Genomic DNA, 9,271 nt, shown 5'->3' with positions numbered 1-9,271 from the left:
TATTAAATCAGAATAATTATACATTTCCCAAAATAATATTTGCATATATTAAATCAGAATAATTATACATTTCCCAAAATAATATTTGCAATATAGCTGCTTAATGTTTTGGCTAACTGATGTTATCCAAACATCCTAGATCACTGTTTTAGTGTGGAAATATATATGGAACTTTTTGGTTAATTGATTTACTTCATGAGAGAGTTCTGATTACAAACTCTTCTGTCATATTTACCTAAGATTCTTTTAAAAAATTCCTCCACTATTTTTTTTAAAGATAAGGGCATGCAGTCTCCATCTATACTCCTTTATGGCTGTTACCTGAATAAATAAAGCACTGAACCTAAAAGATAAGGCTAGCAACAGAGTTATAAAATGTTGTTGGGAAAGGACTAGTGCTACTTCATCTCTCTGTCCAACTTTGTGCCAGGATGAGATAGTTAGACCTCTGGTACATTTTATCAAATGATGTAGGCAAAATGCCTTTCAAGCCGTGGCCATCCTAAGGAGTTTATGGGACTAGGATGAGGTGAAAGAGAAAAAGGAGATGAACTCACAAAAGGTGCGAGAACAATTATAAATATAGAAGGCCCTCGTGTTCCATGGGGGTTATGTTCCTGGCTACTAACATGAATACCAAAACCATGATAATGGAAACCTTGCACCATATGGGAAAACTTGGAGTTAGGTTCCTCAGGACATTTAAAAGTGCTAAAAACCACCAAAAGTGGTGGGCGGGGGAGCAGCTATAAGAGGAGTATGGCAAAGTACTTTGAACCCTCTAGCTCCTCCAGTAATGGTCCACAACCTTCCTGAATCCTCTGAATTATGTCAAAAAACACTTACCGAAAATTCCAGAATAAATGTCCCCATGCTGCCTCCAAGCTGGAAATGTCACTGGAAGAGTGAAACATGCATACAGGAACTGCAAATGGCCAATAACCACTCCCACAATCTATAAATATAAAAGGCTAAGGACGTGAGTGGCAAGCCCCCCAATGAAAGCAAGGGGCGGGGCTTGCACATTCAACCTTAGACCAAGGTGGGAATGACAGCGAAGACAGTGATGATAGGGTGTGGCAATGGTGGCAGAGAGGGTGGCAAAAGCTCCTTCCATGGGCCCTCATTTCAGGGCTCTCTGAGATAGCCCCGAAGTGGGCCATAAACGGCCCAACCTGTCATTTGGGTGGCAGGCAGGCTCACGGAAAGAGCTTTTGCCACCCTCTCCACCACCAGCGCTGTGCTCCTTCGCTGCCTGTTCTCTCTGCCGCCATGGGGCAGCTTAAGGTGGGGTGGAAGGCAGTGCAAGGAACTGGATCGCCGGGGGCGGGCACAGATTCTCTGCTCCAGGCCAGCTAGTTTATTTCTATTGTGTGCTGGTCTATAACCGTAACAATAAACTTACTTGCTCCTGCGTTTCTGCAAAAACAAACAAACAAACAAAACCAACATGGCTTCACACTGTCCCCAGCACATCTCCAAGCCAAAAAAGCCACTGTAAGTGTTAAATATGTGCACCGGAACAGCAAATAGCTGAAAATCACCCCCACGATAATGGAAACCGGGCATAAACTGAAATCCCTGGTTTCTCAGGTTGAGGCAGTGGCCAGGAGTGCTTTTTATCAGCTTCAGCTGATATATCAGTTGCGTCCATTTCTAGAGGTGAATAACGTTACAACTGTGGTACATGTGCTGGTAAGCTCCAGACTTGACTGCTGTAATCTACTCTACATGGGGCTGCCTTTGTACGTAGTCTGGAAACTACAATTGGTACAGAATGCGACAGCTAGATTGGTCTCTGGGAAATCACGAAGGGACCATATAACACCAGTTTTGAAAGAACTGCAATGGCTGCTAATATGTTTCTGGGTGAAATACAAAGTGCTGATTATTACCTATAAAGCCTTTTACAACTTGGGTCCAGGCTATTTAAGAAAGCGCCTCCTTTGTCATGAACCCTGCCACCTTTTACGATCTTCTGGAGCATTTCGGTTACGGTTGCCACTGGATCGTTTGGTGGTGACTCAGGACCGGGCTCTCTCTGTGGCTGCCCCAGGGCTTTGGAATATGCTCCCTGCTGAAATAAGAGCATCTCCTTCTCTGTTTGTTTTCAGGAAGACCCTCAAGATTCACCTGTTCTTGCAAGCTTTTAATTAGAATTAATTTTAATACTTTTAATAATTTGTTTTATATTGTTTTTATTGTGTTTTATGTATTTTAATCTGTGATTTTAATGTTGAATTTGTACAGCTCCTAGAGATGTACATATCAATCAGTATAAAAATATGATAAATAAAATAAAATAAATAATAAATATATAGACAAACCATGAATAGCCAAAACTGTGATGGAAGAAACTGTAGAAAACAAGGGCCTCCTGTAATTCATTATGAAACCATATCTCCATAAGCCCAGTGTTTTTCAGCAAGTTGTCTTCTTGACTGCAATGAAAAACTAAAAATGAGTAACCCCATACATTGTTAACAGATTAAAGAACATAATATCAATTTAATAGCTGATATTATTATATTACATAATATCATTCTAAACAGATTAATGAACATAACATATTTATTTATATCTATGTATATAAATAAACATAGATTATTTATATTTATGTATATCAGTATATAAATATCAGTTGTCATATAATAATAATAATGAATGATAAGGAATTTCATAAGGGTAAACAATATACAGGTTGAGTATCCCTTATCCGGACACCCGGAATCCGGAATGCTCCAAAATCCGGACACCACGCTGTAACAAAAACAAAAAAAACCCCAAATGCCTCAGCTCAGTCACTCGCAGATTCCCAATTTTGCTTCTTTGAAACATGCAGTCAAAACTTACTTATTTTAGAAGGCTGTTAGTGACAGGGGTTTTGTCTGTAATTCTCCCTAGTTGCGGCTCTGTTTTTATTGTGAAGTTTTAAAATGTTTTTTGATGTTCTTGCTTTGGCACTAGAGGGAAAAGGGAAATCCCCCCTCCTCCACTTCCTGCTTAGTTTGGCACCTGTTCTGTTGGCATCTGTTTTGGCGCTCTGAATCCTATGCCCAAGATATCTCATTATGCAGATATTCCAAAATCTGGAAAAATCTGAAATCCAGAACACTTCTGGTCCCAAGCAGTCCGGATAAGGGATACTCAACCTGTATGATTAACAGATTGCAAAATGATAATGCAATTAAATCATAAAATCACATGTAACACAACAAACTAACAATATAATAACAAATTAATTTCTTAAACAATCATGAAAAAACATGATATAAGTAATAATGCAACCTACTAAACAAACTTCAGAAATTAAATGACAAGAGATGTTCTTTAATTCTACAAATGTTTCCACAAATAAATATTATAAACAAACCAAAACTGAAACTCCGAATAACACAAAACTATGCAAATGCACTTAGCTTAAATATATGACTGACATATGTGTGCAAAAAACCAGTGGACTGTATCCATACATACTGCCAACTTGCGGAAAAATATGATCATGCATTCTTGTTCACAAGTGTGATATAGGGCAGTCTATATAACAAATTCACAATTAATTAAATACTAAAATTAAAATATTAAATTAATATCATATAGTAGCAAATGTGTGGTCATCCACTTCCACTACACTTTAGAATATATGCCTGATTTTAACCTTATATCCTAGAATTGTTTCTTGTGTGGAAGACTTTGAAGGAGGCCAGCTGTGCCTGTCAGCTGGGAGGCAGTCATGGTAGCATATGCAGTGAGGATGGCTGGAACTGAAAGACATACTGAGTGGGGAAATGGTGGGGTAGGATGTCTGGGCACCTACGTCAGGCCAAAGGAATGAAGGCTGGAGAAGATTTAGGGACGGGTTAAAGTTGGCGGGGTTGCCTCACTATGAAGACAGGTGAAGCATTTTCCTTTGGATGGCAGATTCTAGAAGTGCCATTGTTTCTGCCTTCAACCTTACTCTTTATATGTTGTTTTTAAAAATGAGCTTGAGTTTAAGGGAAAGATTTCCTTATTATTTTTTACCCCAGGTACAGAAATTTGGAAATGCTTGACTAACAAGCAGAAGGTTGCTGGTTTGAATCCCCGCTGGTACTATATCGGGCAGAGCAGTGATATAGGAAGATGCTGAAAGGCATCATCTCATACTGCGTGGGAGGAGGCAATGGTAAACCCTTCCTGTATTCTACCAAAAGAAAACCACAGGGCTCTGTGGGCGCCAGGAGTCAAAATCGACTTGATGGCACACTTTACCTTTACAGAAATCCTAGTGGCATTAGGAAGCTATAGCGTTGTGCCTGTCTTTGGATACAGTCCTAAATATGTTTCCTAGAAAATGGGTGCTTTTGAGCCCCCTTGACATGATGGTAGTCTTAGGTTCCAATCCTATTAAGACTTACTTGGGTCTGGTTCAGATGATATTCTGACTGGACTGTTTAAGTTAATGGACAAGGAGTATGGGTGCTGTATCTGGACATCTGATAACAAATTCATAGTAAGGAAGAAAGTGCTTTCACCATGCGGTGCAACAATCCAAGTGAAGCAGCCTCATCTGCAGACTGCTCAGGAGCTGCTCACACAGGAATCAGCTCACTTAATCAAATGGCCTCAGCAGCTGACCTCTGTTTCTTCCAGGTCAAGGTGAGGGAGATCACATGATGATGTGGGTCATTTTGGCATCTGGCTGGTCTTTAGCAAACTTGGGTGAGCCATGGTGAAGATACACAATGAGCTGACAGATTGTGAGAGCTCTGTATGCAGATTAGTGAAACCTGAGTGAGTCTGATGCATGAGAAGGACCTAAGGCATGGCTTGCAACATTTTACAGCAGAAAACAGGGAGGGTAGGGCTGAGGCAAGATGCCCCTCTCATTTTGTTGCCCCATTCATATGCAGCAACATTTGGGATGCATTTTGGAAACTGAGGCATTGAGCAAAATGAGGATAAAGCGGGGCTTACTAACAGCACCGGAAGCAATGCTGCTTTTCTGGTTGGCTGGCAACTGCCACCCCCACCCCCACCTGCTGCCCCCAAGAAGTTCTCTGAAAATTATGTGATGCTCTCATGTAATGCCTTTGCAATGGGACTTCTGGGAAAGTCCAAGTTTCTGCAGTGGCTGGTTTTGGGGTAATTTTTGTGTGCCCCCCCTTTTGTACTGAAAGTTCTATACTAATCTGGATGTCACTCCCTGCTATTTGAGAAAAAGCTATATATTTCAGTTGCAGGATGGTTTATAAGGTAATTTAAATGCAGAAAGAGGTAACTTTAAAGATGCACACACTACAGTTCAGGAAGACGCATCATGGAAAAAAGCTATCAGCAAGATAAAATTATCCTAATAAAAGGTCTTCTGTACTGAAGAGGGTAAGAACTTCAATATTTATTATTTAAACAAACAAACAAACAAACAAACAAATAAATAAGACCATTTAAAAGAATAATAGTTCTTAGGACGCCTCTCTGTTCCCATAGCATTACTTTGCTGGCACACGACTGACATGGTTGGTTTTCAGTTTCAGACACAGTCTTTCTCACAGAGAACTACAGATCATTGCTTGCATTTCTGTTTCCTAACATTGCAACCTAAATGGCTTTTATGTTCCCAAAAGGGGAGAAGAGTGGGGAGGGGGAGAGAGAAAGTGGAAGAAGACTTAGAAAAATATAATTTTTCAATAACGCCCATTAACTACAGGGGTCATTGTGCCAAAAAGAACAGGATAAGAAATCCACTAAAAGCTCCAGTCTATTGGATGTTGTGACTGACAGCCCTTTCACCGAGCAGTTACAAATGGGACTAATGGTTTAAACTTGTTAGCTGTTGTCAGAGGCTCTGATTCTCAAGTCAGCTATGGATGCTATGGCAGAAATCGATAAGGCATCACTTACATGGTGAACTGCCAGACCATATAGCTTGCCTGGAGGGAAATGCTCGCGTCTGTACCTTCTGGCCTTCATGATGGAAGCAGGCAGCTGAATCTCCAGAAAGATTGACCTCACTACCAAAAGGAGAATTAAATCTTTTGTCACTTCAAGAAATGATAAAGAAAAAGTGTGTATTGGGGGGAAGGGAGGGAGAATGAATGGTCCTATGAGACAATTAAATACAGTTTGGATCCCCACTGCTATGTTTCCCAGACTATGGGAAACACCTGTATTGCACAGCAGCTATATAGGAAGATGCTGAAAGGCATCATCTCAAACTGCGCAGGAGGGGGCAGTGGTAAACCCCTCCTGTATTCTACCAAAGAAAACCACAGGGCTCTGTGGTCTCCAGGAGTCGACACTGACTCGATGGCACAACTTTACCTTTTATCATAACACCACTTTCATGTAAAGAACACAAGCCATGGTAATGGAGGATGGTAATTGGGATACAGTTATTGCACATGATTATATACTCCACTCTTTTTGCCCCATGACTTCTGTTTTCAAATAAATCCACAAAATCCAAGGATTCTCCCCCTGAAAAAATAAACATAAAAATCATTTTCAAATATAAAATGATCGACCTCCAAATTTAAAATTTAAAACTTGAGCCAGTGTGGTGTAATGGTTAGAGTGCTGGACTAGGACCGGGCAGACCTGAGTTCAAATCCCCATTCAGCCATGATACTAGCTGGGTGACTCTGGGCCAGTCACGTCTCTCTCAGCCTAGCCTACTTCACAGGGCTGTTGTGAAAGAGAAACTTAAGTATGTAGTACACCGCTCTGGGCTCCTTGGAGGAAGAGCGGGATATACATGTAATAATAATAATAATAATAATAATAATTATTATTATTATTATTAATACATAATAATAAAATTCAAGGGACTGGACCCAGGCAGAGCTAGAGACGCTAGATCGTAAGACCAGGAAAATCATGACCATCAATCATGCTCTGTACCCCCGCAGTGATGTCGATAGGCTATACCTCCCTCGCAGCTCAGGTGGAAGAAGAATGCTGCAAGTCCATCAAACAGTAGAGGAGGAGAAAAGAGGCCTTGAAGAATATATCAAGGACAGTGAAGAAGATGCCCTTCAAATGGTCAAGAACGTGAAACTATTCAACATCAATGAAACAAAGCAGGCCTACAAGAAAGAACAAGTCAAGAACTGAGCAGAAAAATGAAAAAAAAAGCCCCTGCATGGTCAATATTTGCACAATATAAGTGGAAAATCAGACATCACCAAGACCTGGCAATGGCTTAAGAATGGCAACTTGAAGAAAGAAACAGAGGGTTTAATACTGGCTGCACAAGAACAGGCACTAAGAACAAATGCAATTAGAGCCAAAGTAGAAAAATCCACAACAAACAGCAAGTGCCGCCTTTGTAAAGAAGCAGATGAAACAGTGGACCACCTAATCAGCTGTTGTAAAAAGATCACACAGACTGACTACAAACAAAGGCATGACAAGGTAGCAGGGATTATACACTGGAACATCTGCAAAAAATACAAGCTACCTGTAGCCAAACATTGGTGGGACCATCAAATTGAAAAAGTGGTAGAAAATGAAGATGTAAAAATATTATGGGACTTCCGACTACAAACAGACCAACATCTGCCACACAATACACCAGATATAACTGTAGTCGAGAAGAAAGAAAAACAAGTCAAAATAATTGACATAGCAATACCAGGGGATAGCAGAATAGAAGAAAAAGAAATAGAAAAAATCACCAAATACAAAGATCTACAAATTGAAATTGTAAGGCTGTGGCAGAAAAAGACCAAAATAATCCCAGTGGTTATTGGCGCCCTGGGTGCAGTTCCAAAAGACCTTGAAGAGCACCTCAACACCATAGGGGCCACAGAAATCACCATCAGCCAATTACAAAAAGCAGCTTTACTGGGAACAGCCTATATTCTGTGATGATATCTATAACAACTGACAATAAAATTCAGCCATCCCAGGTCCTTGGGAATGACTCGATGTCTGAATAAAACAAACCAGTCAATAACACCTGTCTGACTGTGTAAACAAGCAATAAATAATAATAAAATTCACAGGACTGGACCCAGGCAGAGCTAGAGACGCTAGATCGTAAGACCAGGAAAATCATGACCATCAATCATGCTCTGCACCCCCGCAGTGATGTAGATAGGCTATACCTCCCTTGCAGCTCAGGTGGAAGAGGAATGCTGCAAGTCCATCAAAAGGCAGAGGAGGAGAAAAGAGGCCTTGAAGAATATATCAAGGACAGTGAAGAAGATGCACTTCAAATGGTCAATAACGAGAAACTATTCAACACCAATGAAACAAAGCAGGCCTACAAGAAAGAACAAGTCAAGAACCGTGCAGAAAAATGGAGAAATAAGCCCCTGCATGGTCAATATTTGCACAATATAAGTGGAAAATCAGACATCACCAAGACCTGGCAATGGCTTAAGAATGGCAACTTGAAGAAAGAAACAGAGGCTTTAATACTGGCTGCGCAAGAACAGGCACTAAGAACAAATGCAATAAGAGCAAAAGTCGAAAAATCCACCACAAACAGCAAGTGCCGCCTTTGTAAAGAAGCAGATGAAACAGTGGACCACCTAATCAGCTGTTGTAAAAAGATCGCACAGACTGACTACAAACAAAGGCATGACAAGGTAGCAGGGATGATACACTGGAACATCTGCAAAAAATACAAGCTACCTGTAGCCAAGAATTTGTGGGACTATAAAATTGAAAAAGTGGTAGAAAATGAAGATGCAAAAATATTATGGGACTTCCGACTACAAACAGACCAACATCTGCCACACAATACACCAGATATAACTGTAGTCGAGAAGAAAGAAAAACAAGTTAAAATTCAGCCATCCCAGGTCCTTGGGAAGGACTCGACGTCTGGATAAAACAAACCAGTTAATAACACCTGTCTGACTGTGTAAACAAGATAATAAAATTCAAGATTATATTTATTTATTTATTTGAAACATTTGATATACTGCCCACTCCGAAGACTCTGGGCGGTGTTAACATCTTGAATATTTTCTGCTCTAGATTTGGGAGACCTATCAGAATATATTATTATTGGTGTCCAACATCCAATGCAGCATTACGTCTCTACGATGCTGCGCTGTGGGGCTGCTGCACTGCGTGTCAGGGTTGCACAAAATGGGTAGTTGCACAAGCAGTAAGGTCAAGGTCAAGTGTGCCATCAAGTTGATTTTGACTCCTGGCGCCCACAGAGCCCTGTGGGGTTTTTTTTTGGTAGAATACAGGAGGGGTTTACTAGCATAGTATAGTATAGTACCAGTAGTGATTCAAACCCGCAACCTTCTGCTTGTTAGTCAGGCATTTC

This window comes from Hemicordylus capensis, chromosome 2 (assembly GCF_027244095.1).
Source record: "Hemicordylus capensis ecotype Gifberg chromosome 2, rHemCap1.1.pri, whole genome shotgun sequence".
Classification (NCBI taxonomy): Eukaryota; Metazoa; Chordata; class Lepidosauria; order Squamata; family Cordylidae; genus Hemicordylus; species Hemicordylus capensis.
Note: the sequence above shows the minus strand (reverse complement) of the source record.